The 25,087-nt window shown below is 52.6% G+C and overlaps 1 long non-coding RNA gene across 1 annotated transcript in view; it reads left to right on the top strand.

Annotated features, from left to right (window-relative positions):
- The window catches only part of LOC135279940 (uncharacterized), a 143,255-nt gene extending 126,339 nt beyond the window's left edge, over positions 1–16,916 (top strand). The window contains exon 2 of the long non-coding RNA XR_010347080.1: positions 16,758–16,916. This is a non-coding gene — a long non-coding RNA (uncharacterized LOC135279940). The remainder of the gene's footprint in view (positions 1–16,757) is intronic.
- Positions 16,917–25,087: the final 8,171 nt, after the last annotated feature.

Raw genomic sequence — 25,087 nt, 5'->3', positions numbered from 1 at the left:
TGCTAAAGCAGATGCCCCAGCAATGGTAGTCCAAATCTCCCTAGGGAATGGTTTTGACCAGGCTAGGACCCGCCACCATTTCTACCATCCAAACATTCCTGCACCGCTCAGCATCTTGAAAATTACCCAAGATCAGGCAAGATCCATGGCAAACACCTGCCCAAGTTGTCAGCAACATGCATTTGCTTCTGTCACAGCTGCACTCAATCCAAGAGGACTAAAGACTCTCCAGAACGGGCAATCACACATCACACACCAAGCCCCTTTTGGGAGACTAAAATACAACCCCGTCTCAATCCACACCGACAACGCTGCGGTTTTCGCCTCTGCCCATGCTGGTGAGAAATCAAAAGATGCTGTAAAACGGTCCTTTTTAGCCTATTCCACCTTCCCAGTTCCACAGGAAATTAAAACTGATCATGGTCCTGCTTATACCTCCCACTGATTCCAACCATTTTCTGACCAGTGGGCTGCAAAACATTTCACAGCCATACCACACTCTGCCACAGGACACTCCATAGTGCAGAGGGCCCACTCTTCCATCCAAAGGATCCTTGATCAACAGAGACAGGGAGTCCACATATTATCTCCCATTGAGACACTGGCCAAGGCCCTTGATGTGCTCAACTTTTTCAACACCTCATTTATGGAGCCAACTCCCCCAGTCACCAGGCCTTTTGCATTTCATGTGACTGCAGCCCAGTTAAAAGAAAAGCCGCCTGTGTTGATCAAAGACCCTGAATCCAAAGAAATTATGGGCCCTTTATCATTCATTACTTGGGGGAGAGGATACGCTTGTGTCTCTACAGCAGCAGGCCCAACATGGATCCCAGCAAAAAACATCAAACCCTTCTGCCAATGGCCAGGCAAACACCAGAGCCACCATCAGAAGAACAGAATGAAAGCCTAAGAGAGACAGCAGCAGCCTGGAAAAGAAGAAGAAGAAGGACAGAAGAAGATCTCCTAAGCAGCGTGGACCACACAGACCAACACCAAGAGAGCTCAGACACCACTAAGCGGGATATATCACTTAACATTTGGAAAAACTATATTGTAGCATTTATATTTGATTCTTCTAAGAAGCTGAGTTCAAACCATTGCCTTACAGAAGAGGAAGTTTAGTGGGACCAGAATTTAAGTTTCACATTGCAATCTCTCTATCTCTTTACTTTCAGGCCACCCAAGCCTCCACCCACTACTAAATTAGCTAAAGTCAAAGCATGCTGTCCTTTGTTGCCGCTGCAGCAGGCAGCCGCAAGCAGCAAAGCTCCTCACTATGCCACGTGCCTTCAGCTGGCTGCTTCCACAGCCAAGCCACAATTTCTTGCCCATGGCCACGCTTGTCAACCTCTTCTCACATAGGGACTCAGTATACCAGAGCGTCCAGCTGCTCAAAGACCAAATCAACAAGATCCAGACAAAAGGCAACAACGACTGGCTCACTGGACTTTTGAAAGACTGGGGCATGAAAGGCTGGCTTTCACCTTTACTTAAGACTGTTTTGTGGACTTTGTTTCTCGTATTCATTGTGTTGCTTATTCTATCCAGTTTTGCTCAACGCTTGCAAAAGTCCATGGCAGAAGCCTTCATTCTTGAAAACAAAAAGGGGGCACTTGTGGAGGCCCAGGGGCCTCTCATTGCAACTGTAATACCTTAGGGCAAAGGGGACCAAGGTGAAACAGAGAAACCCCTCTGAATGCAGGGCTCTCACCCATGGCCACTTGCAGCCTCTTGCAATCTGCAGCTTTTCTTGCTATCACCCACTTCAACTGCCATTTTTTCCTTATATCGACTCTCCAGAGAATGTTCTTCCCTCTCTTCTCCCCTGCTGGTCCTGGCTTTGCCCCTTCTCCCCCCCCCATATGAAACCCTCAGTCCCCAGCCTCATTTTCTCTCTGGCCCTGGACCCTCTTCATGGCCATGCACAGTGTTTGGAGTTGCACACAAAGACCCGTCTCTGGCCTCCTTCATCAGCACTTGAAGCAAGTGTGCTCCGGGCTCTGGCAGTGCAGCTCGCTCACACGGGCTCACTGTGGACACGCCGCAATCACACAGTCATTGAGTGCACCAGAGAACCTGGCCTCTAATAAAAGGCATGAATCCCACAGCCCACCCAAACCAATGCCTTGCATGTCTCTACTTTTTCCTTCTTCTCTCATCTCTCATGTCACTTTCCCCATTTCCTCTCTCTGGCAGCTTGGCTTCTCTCTCTCCTGGCTGCAGCTTCAGCCACATGTGTGACCCTGCAGGAACAGGCTGACCCACAGGGAAGTGGGAGAGGACTCGTTGTCAGCAACTGAAGTGACAGAACAAGGGGGAATGGGATGAAACTGCAAGAGCTGGAATCCATTTGATGATGGGAAGAAGTTCTTTCCTGTCAGGGTGCTTGTCCCTGACACTGGGACCAGTGCAGAGAGGCTGTGCATACCCCATGGCCACCAACATCCAAGGCCAGCTTGGACAGGGGCCGAGACAACCTGCTGTGCTGGCAGCTTGCTCAGCTAGGAACCAGATGATCTTTAGGGTCCCTTCCAAGCCAAACCATTCAAGGATTTCATCATTCCACCATGCCCATCTCCCAGTGTGGAGCGGCCCTGAAACTTCTGTGACATCACAGCTCCCACAGTGTTCCAGGTGGAACGTCCAGCACCTGGAAACCAGCAGAGCAGACACTCTGCCTGCTGCCAGTGGTCAGTTGGCACTCGCTCTGATCTCTGCCCGTCAGTACTGAGCTGTTGCTGCCGCCTGGGCTTTTCGTGCTGCCTGCTCTGGAGCGCCAATCCCAGCAGGATGAGCACTGCTGTGCCAGTGGAGGTACAGTGCCATTCCAGGGAGAAAGCAGCCTGCTTGAGCAGGCTGCAGCCACGTGGCAATGGATGGTGTGGGACAGGAAGCCCACTGCGAGATTTTGCTGTCTCTTGCAGACTGCCAGAGACATTGTGGAGGAGATGGAAGTGGACATGGTGCAGGATGAGGAAGAAAGGATGGAGGTGGATGTGGAAGAGCTGGTGGAGGAGATGGAAGTAGACGTGGAGGACGACATCGAGGAGATGGAAGTTGACGAGAACAATGAGGAGGAGCCCATGGTCCTTGGATGAAGATGGAGCCCCACAAGTAAGAAGGGCAGATGCTCCCCATGCCCTGCCCACAGACACAGTGGCTGCCCTGACGCCAGGCTGGGGCTGGGCTGGATGGCCCCGCTCAGGGACACGCTGCCCGCAGGGGGCCTGGATTGTGCTGCCACAAGCACCAGCCCTGGCCTGCCCTGCACTTGCCTGGGGCCACAGCAGCCCTGCCAGCCCTGTCCCAGCTCCTGGGGCCCTGATCCCAGCCCAGCTGGGCTCAGTGCTGGCAGCAGACTCCAACTTTGCTTCTTCCTTTCTTCCAGGACTGATGGAGAAGATGGCTGTAGATATTACGGCGGTGTAGATATGTTTGAAATAGTAGAAGATTTCTGTAAATATGTTCACCTTAGTACTTCACTGTAAATATGTTTTGAAGATTGTTAGTCCCTAGGATCCCATGTAAATAAATCTCTAGATTGTTATTGTTGTTGTTGTTATTATAAGGATTGTTTTAATGAAAGGCGTTCTGTAAACCCTAGAGTTTGCCAATCTTTGGCAAATAAATACTGCTTCTTTTTAAAACCTCACTTCTCTTTGTCATTCCTTAGGGCACAGGAAGCATTTGCACACTTGGGATTTCCACTTGTTCCGTGATCCCGGGGCTGGAGCTCCCTGGAGCTGCTGCCACGGCCACCCCACGGCTGGGGGTCCCTGTGCACAGGGGGTCCCACTGACACCACTGCTGCCGCTGGCCACTGCTGCTGCTCCTGGGCTGGGGCACAGTGGCGTCCCCAAGAGCTGAGCTGCCACCAGCACAGAGGGGGCTCTCACTGCAGTTATCCCTGCAGCCATGCCACCAAAGCAAGGCAGGAAACTTTCAGCCACCCGTCCTGCTGCAGCCACAGGCACTCCTGGCTCCAGAGCCGCCATCAGGCCACAGGGATGCAAAATCCACCTTCCCGCTCTCAAGGCCATGGCAGCCTTGGCAACTCTGGCACCTGCATCTGGGCTGCTGCAGGGGCTGATATTTAAGGCTTGCAGCCTCCAAAGGCTCCGGGCTCTGCTTCCCAGCCTGCCCTGCACTGCCCTGGCTCTGCATTGCTCAAGAGACAAAAGCCAAGCCAGGGGAATCTCATCCTGCCCAAACTGCTGAATTGACTGCACTCGTTAGGACCTTCTCCACTTTCAAAGAACCTATTCATTTGATCACTGATTCGTCAGATATCTATGGCCTAGTGCAGCAGGCCGAAAATTCCATTTTCAAAGACATTTCTAACCCCAACTAGAGCATTTGCTTTCCCCTTTCATTTCTCTTTTGTCCCACAGACAACACCCACACTATATCATGCACACAAGATCTTATACCACCCTTCCTGCATTTATAGTAGGCAATGCTAAAGCAGATGCCCCAGCAATGGTTGTCCAAATCTCCCTAGGGAATGGTTTTGACCAGGCTAGGACCCGCCACCATTTCTACCATCCAAACATTCCTGCACCGCTCAGCATCTTGAAAATTACCCAAGATCAGGCAAGATCCATGGCAAACACCTGCCCAAGTTGTCAGCAACATGCATTTGCTTCTGTCACAGCTGCACTCAATCCAAGAGGACTAAAGACTCTCCAGAACGGGCAATCACACATCACACACCAAGCCCCTTTTGGGAGACTAAAATACAACCCCGTCTCAATCCACACCGACAACGCTGCGGTTTTCGCCTCTGCCCATGCTGGTGAGAAATCAAAAGATGCTGTAAAACGGTCCTTTTTAGCCTATTCCACCTTCCCAGTTCCACAGGAAATTAAAACTGATCATGGTCCTGCTTATACCTCCCACTGATTCCAACCATTTTCTGACCAGTGGGCTGCAAAACATTTCACAGCCATACCACACTCTGCCACAGGACACTCCATAGTGCAGAGGGCCCACTCTTCCATCCAAAGGATCCTTGATCAACAGAGACAGGGAGTCCACATATTATCTCCCATTGAGACACTGGCCAAGGCCCTTGATGTGCTCAACTTTTTCAACACCTCATTTATGGAGCCAACTCCCCCAGTCACCAGGCCTTTTGCATTTCATGTGACTGCAGCCCAGTTAAAAGAAAAGCCGCCTGTGTTGATCAAAGACCCTGAATCCAAAGAAATTATGGGCCCTTTATCATTCATTACTTGGGGGAGAGGATACGCTTGTGTCTCTACAGCAGCAGGCCCAACATGGATCCCAGCAAAAAACATCAAACCCTTCTGCCAATGGCCAGGCAAACACCAGAGCCACCATCAGAAGAACAGAATGAAAGCCTAAGAGAGACAGCTGCAGCGTGGAAAAGAAGAAGAAGAAGGACAGAAGAAGATCTCCTAAGCAGCGTGGACCACACAGACCAACACCAAGAGAGCTCAGACACCACTAAGCGGGATATATCACTTAACATTTGGAAAAACTATATTGTAGCATTTATATTTGATTCTTCTAAGAAGCTGAGTTCAAACCATTGCCTTACAGAAGAGGAAGTTTAGTGGGACCAGAATTTAAGTTTCACATTGCAATCTCTCTATCTCTTTACTTTCAGGCCACCCAAGCCTCCACCCACTACTAAATTAGCTAAAGTCAAAGCATGCTGTCCTTTGTTGCCGCTGCAGCAGGCAGCCGCAAGCAGCAAAGCTCCTCACTATGCCACGTGCCTTCAGCTGGCTGCTTCCACAGCCAAGCCACAATTTCTTGCCCATGGCCACGCTTGTCAACCTCTTCTCACATAGGGACTCAGTATACCAGAGCGTCCAGCTGCTCAAAGACCAAATCAACAAGATCCAGACAAAAGGCAACAACGACTGGCTCACTGGAGTTTGAAAGACTGGGGCATGAAAGGCTGGCTTTCACCTTTACTTAAGACTGTTTTGTGGACTTTGTTTCTCGTATTCATTGTGTTGCTTATTCTATCCAGTTTTGCTCAACGCTTGCAAAAGTCCATGGCAGAAGCCTTCATTCTTGAAAACAAAAAGGGGGCACTTGTGGAGGCCCAGGGGCCTCTCATTGCAACTGTAATACCTTAGGGCAAAGGGGACCAAGGTGAAACAGAGAAACCCCTCTGAATGCAGGGCTCTCACCCATGGCCACTTGCAGCCTCTTGCAATCTGCAGCTTTTCTTGCTATCACCCACTTCAACTGCCATTTTTTCCTTATATCGACTCTCCAGAGAATGTTCTTCCCTCTCTTCTCCCCTGCTGGTCCTGGCTTTGCCCCTTCTCCCCCCCCCATATGAAACCCTCAGTCCCCAGCCTCATTTTCTCTCTGGCCCTGGACCCTCTTCATGGCCATGCACAGTGTTTGGAGTTGCACACAAAGACCCGTCTCTGGCCTCCTTCATCAGCACTTGAAGCAAGTGTGCTCCGGGCTCTGGCAGTGCAGCTCGCTCACACGGGCTCACTGTGGACACGCCGCAATCACACAGTCATTGAGTGCACCAGAGAACCTGGCCTCTAATAAAAGGCATGAATCCCACAGCCCACCCAAACCAATGCCTTGCATGTCTCTACTTTTTCCTTCTTCTCTCATCTCTCATGTCACTTTCCCCATTTCCTCTCTCTGGCAGCTTGGCTTCTCTCTCTCCTGGCTGCAGCTTCAGCCACATGTGTGACCCTGCAGGAACAGGCTGACCCACAGGGAAGTGGGAGAGGACTCGTTGTCAGCAACTGAAGTGACAGAACAAGGGGGAATGGGATGAAACTGCAAGAGCTGGAATCCATTTGATGATGGGAAGAAGTTCTTTCCTGTCAGGGTGCTTGTCCCTGACACTGGGACCAGTGCAGAGAGGCTGTGCATACCCCATGGCCACCAACATCCAAGGCCAGCTTGGACAGGGGCCGAGACAACCTGCTGTGCTGGCAGCTTGCTCAGCTAGGAACCAGATGATCTTTAGGGTCCCTTCCAAGCCAAACCATTCAAGGATTTCATCATTCCACCATGCACACCTCCCAGTGTGGAGCGGCCCTGAAACTTCTGTGACATCACAGCTCCCACAGTGTTCCAGGTGGAACGTCCAGCACCTGGAAACCAGCAGAGCAGACACTCTGCCTGCTGCCAGTGGTCAGTTGGCGCTCGCTCTGATCTCTGCCCGTCAGTACTGAGCTGTTGCTGCTGCCTGGGCTTTTCCTGCTGCCTGCTCTGGAGCGCCAATCCCAGCAGGATGAGCACTGCTGTGCCAGTGGAGGTACAGTGCCATTCCAGGGAGAAAGCAGCCTGCTTGAGCAGGCTGCAGCCACGTGGCAATGGATGGTGTGGGACAGGAACCCCACTGCGAGATTTTGCTGTCTCTTGCAGACTGCCAGAGACATTGTGGAGGCGATGGAAGTGGACATGGTGCAGGATGAGGAAGAAAGGATGGAGGTGGATGTGGAAGAGCTGGTGGAGGAGATGGAAGTAGACGTGGAGGACGACATCGAGGAGATGGAAGTTGACGAGAACGATGAGGAGGAGCCCATGGTCCTTGGATGAAGATGGAGCCCCACAAGTAAGACAGGCAGATGCTCCCCATGCCCTGCCCACAGACACAGTGGCTGCCCTGACGCCAGGCTGGGGCTGGGCTGGATGGCCCCGCTCAGGGACACGCTGCCCGCAGGGGGCCTGGATTGTGCTGCCACAAGCACCAGCCCTGGCCTGCCCTGCACTTGCCTGGGGCCACAGCAGCCCTGCCAGCCCTGTCCCAGCTCCTGGGGCCCTGATCCCAGCCCAGCTGGGCTCAGTGCTGGCAGCAGACTCCAACTTTGCTTCTTCCTTTCTTCCAGGACTGATGGAGAAGATGGCTGTAGATATTACGGCGGTGTAGATATGTTTGAAATAGTAGAAGATTTCTGTAAATATGTTCACCTTAGTACTTCACTGTAAATATGTTTTGAAGATTGTTAGTCCCTAGGATCCCATGTAAATAAATCTCTAGATTGTTATTGTTGTTGTTGTTATTATAAGGATTGTTTTAATGAAAGGCGTTCTGTAAACCCTAGAGTTTGCCAATCTTTGGCAAATAAATACTGCTTCTTTTTAAAACCTCACTTCTCTTTGTCATTCCTTAGGGCACAGGAAGCATTTGCACACTTGGGATTTCCACTTGTTCCGTGATCCCGGGGCTGGAGCTCCCTGGAGCTGCTGCCACGGCCACCCCACGGCTGGGGGTCCCTGTGCACAGGGGGTCCCACTGACACCACTGCTGCCGCTGGCCACTGCTGCTGCTCCTGGGCTGGGGCACAGTGGCGTCCCCAAGAGCTGAGCTGCCACCAGCACAGAGGGGGCTCTCACTGCAGTTATCCCTGCAGCCATGCCACCAAAGCAAGGCAGGAAACTTTCAGCCACCCGTCCTGCTGCAGCCACAGGCACTCCTGGCTCCAGAGCCGCCATCAGGCCACAGGGATGCAAAATCCACCTTCCCGCTCTCAAGGCCATGGCAGCCTTGGCAACTCTGGCACCTGCATCTGGGCTGCTGCAGGGGCTGATATTTAAGGCTTGCAGCCTCCAAAGGCTCCGGGCTCTGCTTCCCAGCCTGCCCTGCACTGCCCTGGCTCTGCATTGCTCAAGAGACAAAAGCCAAGCCAGGGGATCCTCATCCTGCCCAAACTGCTGAATTGACTGCACTCGTTAGGACCTTCTCCACTTTCAAAGAACCTATTCATTTGATCACTGATTCGTCAGATATCTATGGCCTAGTGCAGCAGGCCGAAAATTCCATTTTCAAAGACATTTCTAACCCCAATTAGAGCATTTGCTTTCCCCTTTCATTTCTCTTTTGTCCCACAGACAACACCCACACTATATCATGCACACAAGATCTTATACCACCCTTCCTGCATTTATAGTAGGCAATGCTAAAGCAGATGCCCCAGCAATGGTTGTCCAAATCTCCCTAGGGAATGGTTTTGACCAGGCTAGGACCCGCCACCATTTCTACCATCCAAACATTCCTGCACCGCTCAGCATCTTGAAAATTACCCAAGATCAGGCAAGATCCATGGCAAACACCTGCCCAAGTTGTCAGCAACATGCATTTGCTTCTGTCACAGCTGCACTCAATCCAAGAGGACTAAAGACTCTCCAGAACGGGCAATCACACATCACACACCAAGCCCCTTTTGGGAGACTAAAATACAACCCCGTCTCAATCCACACCGACAACGCTGCGGTTTTCGCCTCTGCCCATGCTGGTGAGAAATCAAAAGATGCTGTAAAACGGTCCTTTTTAGCCTATTCCACCTTCCCAGTTCCACAGGAAATTAAAACTGATCATGGTCCTGCTTATACCTCCCACTGATTCCAACCATTTTCTGACCAGTGGGCTGCAAAACATTTCACAGCCATACCACACTCTGCCACAGGACACTCCATAGTGCAGAGGGCCCACTCTTCCATCCAAAGGATCCTTGATCAACAGAGACAGGGAGTCCACATATTATCTCCCATTGAGACACTGGCCAAGGCCCTTGATGTGCTCAACTTTTTCAACACCTCATTTATGGAGCCAACTCCCCCAGTCACCAGGCCTTTTGCATTTCATGTGACTGCAGCCCAGTTAAAAGAAAAGCCGCCTGTGTTGATCAAAGACCCTGAATCCAAAGAAATTATGGGCCCTTTATCATTCATTACTTGGGGGAGAGGATACGCTTGTGTCTCTACAGCAGCAGGCCCAACATGGATCCCAGCAAAAAACATCAAACCCTTCTGCCAATGGCCAGGCAAACACCAGAGCCACCATCAGAAGAACAGAATGAAAGCCTAAGAGAGACAGCTGCAGCGTGGAAAAGAAGAAGAAGAAGGACAGAAGAAGATCTCCTAAGCAGCGTGGACCACACAGACCAACACCAAGAGAGCTCAGACACCACTAAGCGGGATATATCACTTAACATTTGGAAAAACTATATTGTAGCATTTATATTTGATTCTTCTAAGAAGCTGAGTTCAAACCATTGCCTTACAGAAGAGGAAGTTTAGTGGGACCAGAATTTAAGTTTCACATTGCAATCTCTCTATCTCTTTACTTTCAGGCCACCCAAGCCTCCACCCACTACTAAATTAGCTAAAGTCAAAGCATGCTGTCCTTTGTTGCCGCTGCAGCAGGCAGCCGCAAGCAGCAAAGCTCCTCACTATGCCACGTGCCTTCAGCTGGCTGCTTCCACAGCCAAGCCACAATTTCTTGCCCATGGCCACGCTTGTCAACCTCTTCTCACATAGGGACTCAGTATACCAGAGCGTCCAGCTGCTCAAAGACCAAATCAACAAGATCCAGACAAAAGGCAACAACGACTGGCTCACTGGAGTTTGAAAGACTGGGGCATGGAAGGCTGGCTTTCACCTTTACTTAAGACTGTTTTGTGGACTTTGTTTCTCGTATTCATTGTGTTGCTTATTCTATCCAGTTTTGCTCAACGCTTGCAAAAGTCCATGGCAGAAGCCTTCATTCTTGAAAACAAAAAGGGGGCACTTGTGGAGGCCCAGGGGCCTCTCATTGCAACTGTAATACCTTAGGGCAAAGGGGACCAAGGTGAAACAGAGAAACCCCTCTGAATGCAGGGCTCTCACCCATGGCCACTTGCAGCCTCTTGCAATCTGCAGCTTTTCTTGCTATCACCCACTTCAACTGCCATTTTTTCTTTATATCGACTCTCCAGAGAATGTTCTTCCCTCTCTTCTCCCCTGCTGGTCCTGGCTTTGCCCCTTCTCCCCCCCCCATATGAAACCCTCAGTCCCCAGCCTCATTTTCTCTCTGGCCCTGGACCCTCTTCATGGCCATGCACAGTGTTTGGAGTTGCACACAAAGACCCGTCTCTGGCCTCCTTCATCAGCACTTGAAGCAAGTGTGCTCCGGGCTCTGGCAGTGCAGCTCGCTCACACGGGCTCACTGTGGACACGCCGCAATCACACAGTCATTGAGTGCACCAGAGAACCTGGCCTCTAATAAAAGGCATGAATCCCACAGCCCACCCAAACCAATGCCTTGCATGTCTCTACTTTTTCCTTCTTCTCTCATCTCTCATGTCACTTTCCCCATTTCCTCTCTCTGGCAGCTTGGCTTCTCTCTCTCCTGGCTGCAGCTTCAGCCACATGTGTGACCCTGCAGGAACAGGCTGACCCACAGGGAAGTGGGAGAGGACTCGTTGTCAGCAACTGAAGTGACAGAACAAGGGGGAATGGGATGAAACTGCAAGAGCTGGAATCCATTTGATGATGGGAAGAAGTTCTTTCCTGTCAGGGTGCTTGTCCCTGACACTGGGACCAGTGCAGAGAGGCTGTGCATACCCCATGGCCACCAACATCCAAGGCCAGCTTGGACAGGGGCCGAGACAACCTGCTGTGCTGGCAGCTTGCTCAGCTAGGAACCAGATGATCTTTAGGGTCCCTTCCAAGCCAAACCATTCAAGGATTTCATCATTCCACCATGCACACCTCCCAGTGTGGAGCGGCCCTGAAACTTCTGTGACATCACAGCTCCCACAGTGTTCCAGGTGGAACGTCCAGCACCTGGAAACCAGCAGAGCAGACACTCTGCCTGCTGCCAGTGGTCAGTTGGCGCTCGCTCTGATCTCTGCCCGTCAGTACTGAGCTGTTGCTGCCGCCTGGGCTTTTCCTGCTGCCTGCTCTGGAGCGCCAATCCCAGCAGGATGAGCACTGCTGTGCCAGTGGAGGTACAGTGCCATTCCAGGGAGAAAGCAGCCTGCTTGAGCAGGCTGCAGCCACGTGGCAATGGATGGTGTGGGACAGGAACCCCACTGCGAGATTTTGCTGTCTCTTGCAGACTGCCAGAGACATTGTGGAGGCGATGGAAGTGGACATGGTGCAGGATGAGGAAGAAAGGATGGAGGTGGATGTGGAAGAGCTGGTGGAGGAGATGGAAGTAGACGTGGAGGACGACATCGAGGAGATGGAAGTTGACGAGAACGATGAGGAGGAGCCCATGGTCCTTGGATGAAGATGGAGCCCCACAAGTAAGACAGGCAGATGCTCCCCATGCCCTGCCCACAGACACAGTGGCTGCCCTGACGCCAGGCTGGGGCTGGGCTGGATGGCCCCGCTCAGGGACACGCTGCCCGCAGGGGGCCTGGATTGTGCTGCCACAAGCACCAGCCCTGGCCTGCCCTGCACTTGCCTGGGGCCACAGCAGCCCTGCCAGCCCTGTCCCAGCTCCTGGGGCCCTGATCCCAGCCCAGCTGGGCTCAGTGCTGGCAGCAGACTCCAACTTTGCTTCTTCCTTTCTTCCAGGACTGATGGAGAAGATGGCTGTAGATATTACGGCGGTGTATATATGTTTGAAATAGTAGAAGATTTCTGTAAATATGTTCACCTTAGTACTTCACTGTAAATATGTTTTGAAGATTGTTAGTCCCTAGGATCCCATGTAAATAAATCTCTAGATTGTTATTGTTGTTGTTGTTATTATAAGGATTGTTTTAATGAAAGGCGTTCTGTAAACCCTAGAGTTTGCCAATCTTTGGCAAATAAATACTGCTTCTTTTTAAAACCTCACTTCTCTTTGTCATTCCTTAGGGCACAGGAAGCATTTGCACACTTGGGATTTCCACTTGTTCCGGGATCCCGGGGCTAGAGCTCCCTGGGGCTGCTGCCACGGCCACCCCACGGCTGGGGGTCCCTGTGCACAGGGGGTCCCACTGACACCACTGCTGCCGCTGGGCACTGCTGCTGCTCCTGGGCTGGGGCACAGCGGCGTCCCCAAGAGCTGAGCTGCCACCAGCACAGAGGGGGCTCTCACTGCAGTTATCCCTGCAGCCATGCCACCAAAGCAAGGCAGGAAACTTTCAGCCACCCGTCCTGCTGCAGCCACAGGCACTCCTGGCTCCAGAGCCGCCATCAGGCCACAGGGATGCAAAATCCACCTTCCCGCTCTCAAGGCCATGGCAGCCTTGGCAACTCTGGCACCTGCATCTGGGCTGCTGCAGGGGCTGATGTTTAAGGCTTGCAGCCTCCAAAGGCTCCGGGCTCTGCTTCCCAGCCTGCCCTGCACTGCCCTGGCTCTGCATTGCTCAAGAGACAAAAGCCAAGCCAGGGGATCCTCATCCTGCCCAAATTGCTGAATTGACTGCACTCGTTAGGACCTTCTCCACTTTCAAAGAACCTATTCATTTGATCACTGATTCGTCAGATATCTATGGCCTAGTGCAGCAGGCCGAAAATTCCATTTTCTAAGACATTTCTAACCCCAACTAGAGCATTTGCTTTCCCCTTTCATTTCTCTTTTGTCCCACAGACAACACCCACACTATATCATGCACACAAGATCTTATACCACCCTTCCTGCATTTATAGTAGGCAATGCTAAAGCAGATGCCCCAGCAATGGTTGTCCAAATCTCCCTAGGGAATGGTTTTGACCAGGCTAGGACCCGCCACCATTTCTACCATCCAAACATTCCTGCACCGCTCAGCATCTTGAAAATTACCCAAGATCAGGCAAGATCCATGGCAAACACCTGCCCAAGTTGTCAGCAACATGCCTTTGCTTCTGTCACAGCTGCACTCAATCCAAGAGGACTAAAGAGTCTCCAGAACGGGCAATCACACATCACACACCAAGCCCCTTTTGGGAGACTAAAATACAACCCCGTCTCAATCTACACCGACAACGCTGCGGTTTTCGCCTCTGCCCATGCTGGTGAGAAATCAAAAGATGCTATAAAACGTTCCTTTTTAGCCTATTCCACCTTCCCAGTTCCACGGGAAATTAAAACTGATCATGGTCCTGCTTATACCTCCCACTGATTCCAACCATTTTCTGACCAGTGGGCTGCAAAACATTTCACAGCCATACCACACTCTGCCACAGGACACTCCATAGTCCAGAGGGCCCACTCTTCCATCCAAAGGATCCTTGATCAACAGAGACAGGGAGTCCACATATTATCTCCCATTGAGACACTGGCCAAGGCCCTTGATGTGCTCAACTTTTTCAACACCTCATTTATGGAGCCAACTCCCCCAGTCACCAGGCCTTTTGCATTTCATGTGACTGCAGCCCAGTGAAAAGAAAAGCCGCCTGTGTTGATCAAAGACCCTGAATCCAAAGAAATTATGGGTCCTTTATCATTCATTACTTGGGGGAGAGGATACGCTTGTGTCTCTACAGCAGCAGGCCCAACATGGATCCCAGCAAAAAACATCAAACCCTTCTGCCAATGGCCAGGCAAACACCAGAGCCACCATCAGAAGAACAGAATGAAAGCCTAAGAGAGACAGCTGCAGCGTGGAAAAGAAGAAGAAGAAGGACAGAAGAAGATCTCCTAAGCAGCGTGGACCACACAGACCAACACCAAGAGAGCTCAGACACCACTAAGCGGGATATATCACTTAACATTTGGAAAAACTATATTGTAGCATTTATATTTGATTCTTCTAAGAAGCTGAGTTCAAACCATTGCCTTACAGAAGAGGAAGTTTAGTGGGACCAGAATTTAAGTTTCACATTGCAATCTCTCTATCTCTTTACTTTCAGGCCACCCAAGCCTCCACCCACTACTAAATTAGCTAAAGTCAAAGCATGCTGTCCTTTGTTGCCGCTGCAGCAGGCAGCCGCAAGCAGCAAAGCTCCTCACTATGCCACGTGCCTTCAGCTGGCTGCTTCCACAGCCAAGCCACAATTTCTTGCCCATGGCCACGCTTGTCAACCTCTTCTCACATAGGGACTCAGTATACCAGAGCGTCCAGCTGCTCAAAGACCAAATCAACAAGATCCAGACAAAAGGCAACAACGACTGGCTCACTGGACTTTTGAAAGACTGGGGCATGAAAGGCTGGCTTTCACCTTTACTTAAGACTGTTTTGTGGACTTTGTTTCTCGTATTCATTGTGTTGCTTATTCTATCCAGTTTTGCTCAACGCTTGCAAAAGTCCATGGCAGAAGCCTTCATTCTTGAAAACAAAAAGGGGGCACTTGTGGAGGCCCAGGGGCCTCTCATTGCAACTGTAATACCTTAGGGCAAAGGGGACCAAGGTGAAACAGAGAAACCCCTCTGAATGCAGGGCTCTCACCCATGGCCACTTGCAGCCTCTTGCAATCTGCAGCTTTTCTTGCTATCACCCACTTCAACTGCCATTTTTTCCTTATATCGACTCTCCAGAGAATGTTCTTCCCTCTCTTCTCCCCTGCTGGTCCTGGCTTTGCCCCTTCTCCCCCCCCCATATGAAACCCTCAGTCCCCAGCCTCATTTTCTCTCTGGCCCTGGACCCTCTTCATGGCCATGCACAGTGTTTGGAGTTGCACACAAAGACCCGTCTCTGGCCTCCTTCATCAGCACTTGAAGCAAGTGTGCTCCGGGCTCTGGCAGTGCAGCTCGCTCACACGGGCTCACTGTGGACACGCCGCAATCACACAGTCATTGAGTGCACCAGAGAACCTGGCCTCTAATAAAAGGCATGAATCCCACAGCCCACCCAAACCAATGCCTTGCATGTCTCTACTTTTTCCTTCTTCTCTCATCTCTCATGTCACTTTCCCCATTTCCTCTCTCTGGCAGCTTGGCTTCTCTCTCTCCTGGCTGCAGCTTCAGCCACATGTGTGACCCTGCAGGAACAGGCTGACCCACAGGGAAGTGGGAGAGGACTCGTTGTCAGCAACTGAAGTGACAGAACAAGGGGGAATGGGATGAAACTGCAAGAGCTGGAATCCATTTGATGATGGGAAGAAGTTCTTTCCTGTCAGGGTGCTTGTCCCTGACACTGGGACCAGTGCAGAGAGGCTGTGCATACCCCATGGCCACCAACATCCAAGGCCAGCTTGGACAGGGGCCGAGACAACCTGCTGTGCTGGCAGCTTGCTCAGCTAGGAACCAGATGATCTTTAGGGTCCCTTCCAAGCCAAACCATTCAAGGATTTCATCATTCCACCATGCCCACCTCCCAGTGTGGAGCGGCCCTGAAACTTCTGTGACATCACAGCTCCCACAGTGTTCCAGGTGGAACGTCCAGCACCTGGAAACCAGCAGAGCAGACACTCTGCCTGCTGCCAGTGGTCAGTTGGCGCTCGCTCTGATCTCTGCCCGTCAGTACTGAGCTGTTGCTGCCGCCTGGGCTTTTCGTGCTGCCTGCTCTGGAGCGCCAATCCCAGCAGGATGAGCACTGCTGTGCCAGTGGAGGTACAGTGCCATTCCAGGGAGAAAGCAGCCTGCTTGAGCAGGCTGCAGCCACGTGGCAATGGATGGTGTGGGACAGGAAGCCCACTGCGAGATTTTGCTGTCTCTTGCAGACTGCCAGAGACATTGTGGAGGAGATGGAAGTGGACATGGTGCAGGATGAGGAAGAAAGGATGGAGGTGGATGTGGAAGAGCTGGTGGAGGAGATGGAAGTAGACGTGGAGGACGACATCGAGGAGATGGAAGTTGACGAGAACAATGAGGAGGAGCCCATGGTCCTTGGATGAAGATGGAGCCCCACAAGTAAGACAGGCAGATGCTCCCCATGCCCTGCCCACAGACACAGTGGCTGCCCTGACGCCAGGCTGGGGCTGGGCTGGATGGCCCCGCTCAGGGACACGCTGCCCGCGGGGGGCCTGGATTGTGCTGCCACAAGCACCAGCCCTGGCCTGCCCTGCACTTGCCTGGGGCCACAGCAGCCCTGCCAGCCCTGTCCCAGCTCCTGGGGCCCTGATCCCAGCCCAGCTGGGCTCAGTGCTGGCAGCAGCCTCCAACTTTGCTTCTTCCTTTCTTCCAGGACTGATGGAGAAGATGGCTGTAGATATTACGGCAGTGTATATATGTTTGAAATAGTAGAAGATTTCTGTAAATATGTTCACCTTAGTACTTCACTGTAAATATGTTTTGAAGATTGTTAGTCCCTAGGATCCCATGTAAATAAATCTCTAGATTGTTATTGTTGTTGTTGTTATTATAAGGATTGTTTTAATGAAAGGCGTTCTGTAAACCCTAGAGTTTGCCAATCTTTGGCAAATAAATACTGCTTCTTTTTAAAACCTCACTTCTCTTTGTCATTCCTTAGGGCACAGGAAGCATTTGCACACTTGGGATTTCCACTTGTTCCGGGATCCCGGGGCTAGAGCTCCCTGGGGCTGCTGCCACGGCCACCCCACGGCTGGGGGTCCCTGTGCACAGGGGGTCCCACTGACACCACTGCTGCCGCTGGGCACTGCTGCTGCTCCTGGGCTGGGGCACAGCGGCGTCCCCAAGAGCTGAGCTGCCACCAGCACAGAGGGGGCTCTCACTGCAGTTATCCCTGCAGCCATGCCACCAAAGCAAGGCAGGAAACTTTCAGCCACCCGTCCTGCTGCAGCCACAGGGACTCCTGGCTCCAGAGCCGCCATCAGGCCACAGGGATGCAAAATCCACCTTCCCGCTCTCAAGGCCATGGCAGCCTTGGCAACTCTGGCACCTGCATCTGGGCTGCTGCAGGGGCTGATGTTTAAGGCTTGCAGCCTCCAAAGGCTCCGGGCTCTGCTTCCCAGCCTGCCCTGCACTGCCCTGGCTCTGCATTGCTCAAGAGACAAAAGCCAAGCCAGGGGATCCTCATCCTGCCCAAATTGCTGAATTGACTGCACTCGTTAGGACCTTCTCCGCTTTCAAAGAACCTATTCATTTGATCACTGATTCGTCAGATATCTATGGCCTAGTGCAGCAGGCCGAAAATTCCATTTTCAAAGACATTTCTAACCCCAACTAGAGCATTTGCTTTCCCCTTTCATTTCTCTTTTGTCCCACAGACAACACCCACACTATATCATGCACACAAGATCTTATACCACCCTTCCTGCATTTATAGTAGGCAATGCTAAAGCAGATGCCCCAGCAATGGTTGTCCAAATCTCCCTAGGGAATGGTTTTGACCAGGCTAGGACCCGCCACCATTTCTACCATCCAAACATTCCTGCACCGCTCAGCATCTTGAAAATTACCCAAGATCAGGCAAGATCCATGGCAAACACCTGCCCAAATTGTCAGCAACATGCCTTTGCTTCTGTCACAGCTGCACTCAATCCAAGAGGACTAAAGAGTCTCCAGAACGGGCAATCACACATCACACACCAAGCCCCTTTTGGGAGACTAAAATACAACCCCGTCTCAATCTACACCGACAACGCTGCGGTTTTCGCCTCTGCCCATGCTGGTGAGAAATCAAAAGATGCTATAAAACGTTCCTTTTTAGCCTATTCCACCTTCCCAGTTCCACGGGAAATTAAAACTGATCATGGTCCTGCTTATACCTCCCACTGATTCCAACCATTTTCTGACCAGTGGGCTGCAAAACATTTCACAGCCATACCACACTCTGCCACAGGACACTCCATAGTCCAGAGGGCCCACTCTTCCATCCAAAGGATCCTTGATCAACAGAGACAGGGAGTCCACATATTATCTCCCATTGAGACACTGGCCAAGGCCCTTGATGTGCTCAACTTTTTCAACACCTCATTTATGGAGCCAACTCCCCCAGTCACCAGGCCTTTTGCATTTCATGTGACTGCAGCCCAGTTAAAAGAAAAGCCGCCTGTGTTGATCAAAGACCCTGAATCCAAAGAAATTATGGGTCCTTTATCATTCATTACTTGGGGGAGAGGATACGCTTGTGTCTCTACAGCAGCAGGCCCAACATGGATCCCAGCAAAAAACATCAAACCCTTCTGCCAATGGCCAGGCAAACACCAGAGCCACCATCAGGTGAACACACTTTGAAGGTACCCAGCGCACCCCGGTATCTGTGGATACACAAGCATACCCACGCCCCGAAACGATAAGATCATAAGGACTTTCCCACTCTTTGGTGACTAAATTCCGCACCCGAACCTTTGCTCGAGGCTGATGTGCTTCGTCCAGAGCCTGCAACAAGAGATGGTGATTCAAAACAACAGGGTTATTTGAGTTCTGCGGCGCCGTAAGATGATTGATGGTGTACATTGCCTTTGCCAACCGACTGTGCGGGGTTTCACCCTGCATTTCCCGTTTTTGTTTTTGAAGAACCCGCTTCAGAGTACCATGAGCGCGTTCTACAATAGCTTGGAGAATGAGGGATACCAAACTTGTGTGACACACCCCACAGCTGCAGGAACTGCCGCTCCTTTTGCGATGCGTAAGCAGGACCATTGTCGGTCTTCACAGCAGAAGGTATGCCCAGAACGGCAAAGGCCTGCCTCCAGTGGGCAAGGACATCACGGGCCTTTTCTCCGGTGTGAGCAGAAGCCCACATTGCAGAGGAGAATGTGTCCACCGTGACATGCACATACTTGAGCCGGCCAAACTTGGCAATCTGGGTGACATCGGTTTGCCAAAGCTCCAAGGCCCTAAGGCTCCTGGGGTTTACCCCTGCCGGTAAAGGCGGAGCCAGTGCATGGCAGTCATCACATGACTCAACAATGTCACGAGCCTCAGTTGGCGTCAGCTGAAACTGCTTCTGCAGAGTATGTGCGTTCTGGTGGAAAAACCCATGAAATGCCTTGGCCTGCGCGAGTGTATCAGGTTGAGGGGCTGCCCACGCTGGGTTAGCTAACTTGTCAGCCCTCGCGTTACCTTCCACTATAAAGCCTGGCAAATTGGTGTGACTCCTTACATGCAGAACGTAGAAAGGATGAACCCAAGCCTGAATGGCACACCACAAGGTCTTCAGCAAATGAAACAAGGCAGGGTTACTGACCTCTTTCAAGACCGAGTGACCCAACCGCCGTGCAATGTCGGCCACATAGGCAGAATCTGTGACCAAGTTGAAAGGTTCCTGGGAAAATTTCTCAAATGCCATGACAGCAGCCTTCAATTCAACCAATTGGGCTGACCCATCCTCATGACCTTCCAGAACCTGCCACTCAGATCCGTCCCTCCAGGTGACAATGGCCTTTCCTGTCCTCCCTGAACCGTCGGTAAAGACGGTGGGTCCTTGCACAGGTTCCTGACTATTTTTGGGCCGCAAAGAGATTTGTGTGGACTTCGCCATATGCAACAGCCTATGGCTGGGCAGATGATAAGTGATCTGCCCTGAAAAGTTTCCCAGAGCACTCTGCAGGGACACACTGTTTGCAAAGCTCCAGTCAAAATCCTCCCGCTGTACTGGGAGTATGATCTTTGCAGGATCCACACCCATCAATTGCAAGCACCGTTGCCGGCATTTGATTATCAAACGAGCAAAAAGCTCAGACAATGGGGTCGCCATCTTTTGCGGCTGATGGGGCAGGAAAACCCATTCCAAAACGTGCAAGGAATTGGACCATTTGTCACTCCATTGGCCAATGATGCCTGTGGGATGCGAATCTGGAGCGGTGATGAACACAGTGACATCAATGGAGGGATCAATGCGGTAAACTTGGCAAGCCGAAACGGCCTGCTGAACCACCTCCAGCACCTGACGTGCCTCAGGGGTCAATGAGCGAGGCGACTTTAGATCAGAGTCTCCTTTTAGTAAATCATACAATGGAGACAGTTGTGCATCGGTTAGCTCAGGTATGGACGTAACCAAGTGATGACACCTACCAACTTTTGGGCATCATTCAGTGTCTTCACAGAATGCACGAATTGCACCTCCTGGTGACAGATTGTCTGTTCCAGAATTTTGACCCCCAAATACTTCCAAGGCGGTTGTTGCTGGACCTTTTCTGGAGCCACCTGCAGTCCATGTGCATTTAAAGCATCGAGCAACCGAGGCTGAATTCTCAGCAGCTCATCCTGGGTGGGCGCAGCCACCAAAATGTCGTCCATATAATGATACAGACGTGCACCAGGAAACTGCTCACGAACTCCAGACAAGGCACGGGCCACATACCACTGGCATATGGCCGGAGAATTGCGCATGCCCTGAGGAAGGGTCCTCCATTGATACCTCTGTGCGGGCTCAGCGTTGTTAATTGCTGGCACTGAGAAGGCAAATTTTGGTCTGTCATTGGGATGCAAAGGAATCGTGAAGAAACAATCCTTCAGATCCACAATGAGGACCGGCCAATTGGCAGGGAGCATGGCAGGCGATGGCATGCCCGCCTGCAATGTTCCCATGCCTTCCATCACGGCATTGACCTTTCGGAGGTCTTGCAACAACCTCCATTTCCCAGATTTCTTCTTGATGCAAAAGACAGGAGTGTTCCAGGGACTGGTAGAAGGCTCCAAATGACCCTGGTCCAACTGCTCCTGCACCAGATTCCGAAGGGCGACCAATTTATCTCGAGGGAGGGGCCACTGGTTTTCCCAAACAGGTTTGTCCACCAACCACCGTATAGGAGGCGTAGGACAGTCCGCGCCCTTCATCGCAGTGGCCCCCATCAAAAACCCCTCCTGATGCGCACCCCCCACGCTGACAGAACATCCCTCCCCCAGAGGTTAACAGGAGTAGAAGTAACATGCGGCCTGATCCAGGCCGTCTGTCCCTCTGTGTTCGTGACCAGCACGGACTGCTGGCTCACGTAACACTGCGCCGTTCCCCCCAGCCCCCTGACAGGCATCTCCACCGGATCCAGGGGCCAGTCTGGAGGCCAGGCAGCAAGAGAGAGAATCATGATGTCAGCGCCGCTGTCAAGAAGCCCGCGAAGGCAAGTCTCCGACGGTGTCACACCAGGAATGGACAGGGCACACATCATCTCAGGACGTTCCTTGGTCAGAACAGCAGTCCAGTGCACTTGAGGCGGCCCAGTGGATCCGAAGCCGCCAGCTCCACGCGACCGGTCCGCTGCCCTGCGAACAGAGGACTTAAAAGGCAGAAGTTGAGCAAGTCGTGTCCCTTTCGGGATCGTGACCAGGGGGGTGGGTGTGGAAACCATGGCACAAATCTGCCCTGTAAAGTCTGCATCAATGAGCCCCAGATGCACAACAATGCCCTGAAGGGTGGCACTAGACCTCCCCATCAGGAGAGTACTCATGCCCCCACCCAAGGGACCAAAGGCATCTAGGGGAACCTCGTGTACTTCACAAGATTCTAACACAACTGTTGCCGCTGTGCAGACGTCTACACCCGCTGAGCCGCGGGTGCTGGCTGCAAGCCGGCTGAGCAAACCTCCATCGGCTCCGGGGTCTGGAGAGAAGCTTGTGTCTGAGCGCATCTCCCCTTCACGCTTTGCTTCCCGTTTCCCGAGCCCGGCAGTGCCTGGCCATTAGCATGAACTGTTGCCTTGCAGACATTTGTCATATGGTTCGGTCTTCCACACCGACCACACAGAAACATAGGAATCTTTTCCTTCTGTTCTTTCTTCCCCCGTTTCTTGCCGCCCTGAGCATTCCCCTGCTGCTTCTGCCAGCCCTGTGGCGCTGCCCAGGCTGGCTGCGCAGCAGTAACCCAGGCAGCCATCTTCTGAACAGGGGGACTTATGACCGAACAGGCCTCTGTCATTTGCGAGACAGTAGCCCCACCAGGAAGAGCGTCTATGACTCTCTTACAGTCTGCCGTACAGTTGCTCCTCGCTAGGTCCGCAATCACAGCCTCTCTTGTCAGCGGATTTGTCAGCTGCCTCTCCACTGAGGCAGTCAGCCTCCCCACGAATGTCATGAAAGGCTCATCAGCCTTCTGGACAATGGTTGCAAATGGTTGCCTTGGAGCAGCCATTTCTACGGTCTGAACCACTGCCGACATGCCTAGTGCTTGACACTGCTCAAGCACGGAGGGAGAGAAGCCAGCCTGTCCCTGAGGCTCAGTGTAATTGCCTGTACCCATCAGCATGTCAACGTCAGCCACTCTCCTGGGATCCTGCGGCCCCAGTGTAGCATTATGCTGTGCTGTAGTGGCTGCCAAGCGAGTCCACTTGGTCTCAAAGATGCCAAATTGCACGGGATCAAAAAGAGCACGCGCAACATCACGGACATCGGCAGGCGTGCGCACCTCAGGAGAAATCATGCGAAGCATGTGCATGACTTCAGAAGAGCCCAGACCATGTCGAGCAACCGTCTCACGGAGTTTTGTCTTTGTCTTGAAGGGCAGAGGCTCATAAGTGTTATGAGCAAGACCCCTGATCACAGGAAAAGCCTGGGGGCCTTCTGGCAAGGCCGCAGTACCTGCCGTGTCCCGTTCCGTGGGCCCCACGGGAACAAGAGCAACTGCCTGACTGCGAGGCACTGCGACAGCACTCGACCCCGCATCCCCCGCAGCACCAGCAGAGCCAGAGGAGCCCCCTCCGTGATCCTGCAGACGCTGCGAGGAGACAGGCTCACGCATCTCATCAGCCGTAGCTCCGACTTCCCCCCAGAATCGTCTGGGGTCCTTCGGACGCACGGTCACCTGGCACGGGGCAAGAGTCCACACACCCGTCAGGGAGGATCTGCGACCCCGGGAGAACACCGGTCTCCCGCTGGCCGCGTCAGCAGTCACGCTAAAGGTGAACACCCCAGCGCCCTGGTGCGCCGCAGCCCCTGCGGAAGGCGGGGACTGCGGGGCCGAACCAGCTGCTCCCCCGGCAGCGCCGTCCACCACGGCACCGGCAGAGGGCGCCACAGTGGACGCAGGCGCCGGCACAGACCGCAAACCTGACGCGGAGCCACCCATCTCCTGCGCAGGGGAGGGACAGGACACAGGGAGAGATGCGGCTCGCGGAGCCACGTCAGCGCGGGGCGGCACAAGGGAGGTTGGCACAGCCCCTATCAGCACCCGCCCCATCTCACGGGAGGCCGCAGCCGACTCCGCCTCTGCTGAACAAAGCGAGGCAGGCATGCCGCCCACCATGATGGGACGAGATCGAGCACCGACCAACGCCCCGCCTCTGGCAGCCTCCACCGCCTGCGCATGCCCGGCGGGCTGCTCAGGCTCAGAAACAGGAGAAACTGTCCCCCCGCGAGACGGGCCCGAATCTGAAGCGGGTGAACCCGCTTCCACTGGCTCCAGGGAATATGTTGTGGACTTACCACAATGCGAACAGAACATTGTCACCGAATCAGACCCGAACAAAACCGGACACTGATCCAAGGGCCCCTCATTGCCCCCGAGCGCCGGAAAGGCACAGGGGGACGACGGCTGCCCCTCCACTCCGTGGTTCGGGGCAGGGCAAGTCAGCCGTGCTGCCTTCCCGGGACCCCCAGAAACCCGCGGGACTCCGCCCCCCGGCTGATCACCCTGGAACAGAGGGTTGAGAGTCCAATCCCCCTCCGAGGACCAACCACCACCCCACCAGGAAGCGGGGGAAGCCTCTGCGTCGCTCAAAAACTCAGATTCCCTTTCATCCCCATCCGAGACGGACAGGTCCTTCCGGGAACCTTGAGAGCTGCAAGGTTCAGACCCCCATACAGCCCGAGCAACTGTCTGCAATGTTTCCCACATCAATTTCACGCTGGCAGGACCACCAGCAATCATCTCCTCCACGAGGTGGTCATTCACGCAAGACCACGCCGCCTGAGAGAACGCCTCCCCAGGGTCGGAAAAGAATCCCCGCTGTGTAGCCCAGCAATGGAGTGTTTCGAAATCACTCCAGGGCACGGAGATCTTGTTCTTCTCCAGGAACCGTCTCCACGAACCCAACATACCAAACGCACTCATGATACCCACAGGGGTGCCGCTATCACAGGACAGCAGACCAAGCTCCCAGCAGGGGAGGGGGCAAACGGCACAATCTCACCCGACAGCCCGAACTCTCTGCCTCCAGCCTAGGCTGCAGTACACTTCGGCGGTCACCAGATGTCGCTACAGGACACAAGACAACACGACGCAGACACGCTGCTGCTCTCAGACAGGAAAAAGAGAGAGTTTATTTTCTGACTCCTACATTTATAGATTTCCAAAGGTGACAGAGGATTGGAAGCTGAAAGTGCCACCTCTCCAGGGACACTGGACAAACCAACAGTCCATCAAATTTCTCCTCCTCCATAAAAGAATGCAAACAATAAGTTGTTTACAGAAAAGTGTGTGAGAAAGTTTCATACAAGAATGCAAACATCAGAAGGCTTTAGAAAGTCTTAAAAAATCAGGGCGACAGGCCACCTTGATTACAGAAGCAGGTTTATCTTGAGTGTGAGTCAAACTCTCAGTATCCTGGATCACCAGGTTTTTGACAGCACCTTCTGTTATTGAAAAATTATTGTTGTAATATTCAATTTGGGCATACCACTTCCTCACAGAAGCTTTTTGAGCCACACCATCAGGTG

The sequence above is a fragment of the Passer domesticus genome, chromosome 13 (assembly GCF_036417665.1).
Source record: "Passer domesticus isolate bPasDom1 chromosome 13, bPasDom1.hap1, whole genome shotgun sequence".
Taxonomy (NCBI): Eukaryota; Metazoa; Chordata; class Aves; order Passeriformes; family Passeridae; genus Passer; species Passer domesticus.
The sequence above is the reverse complement of the archived record's forward strand: the minus strand, read 5'-3'. Positions and strand labels throughout refer to the sequence as shown.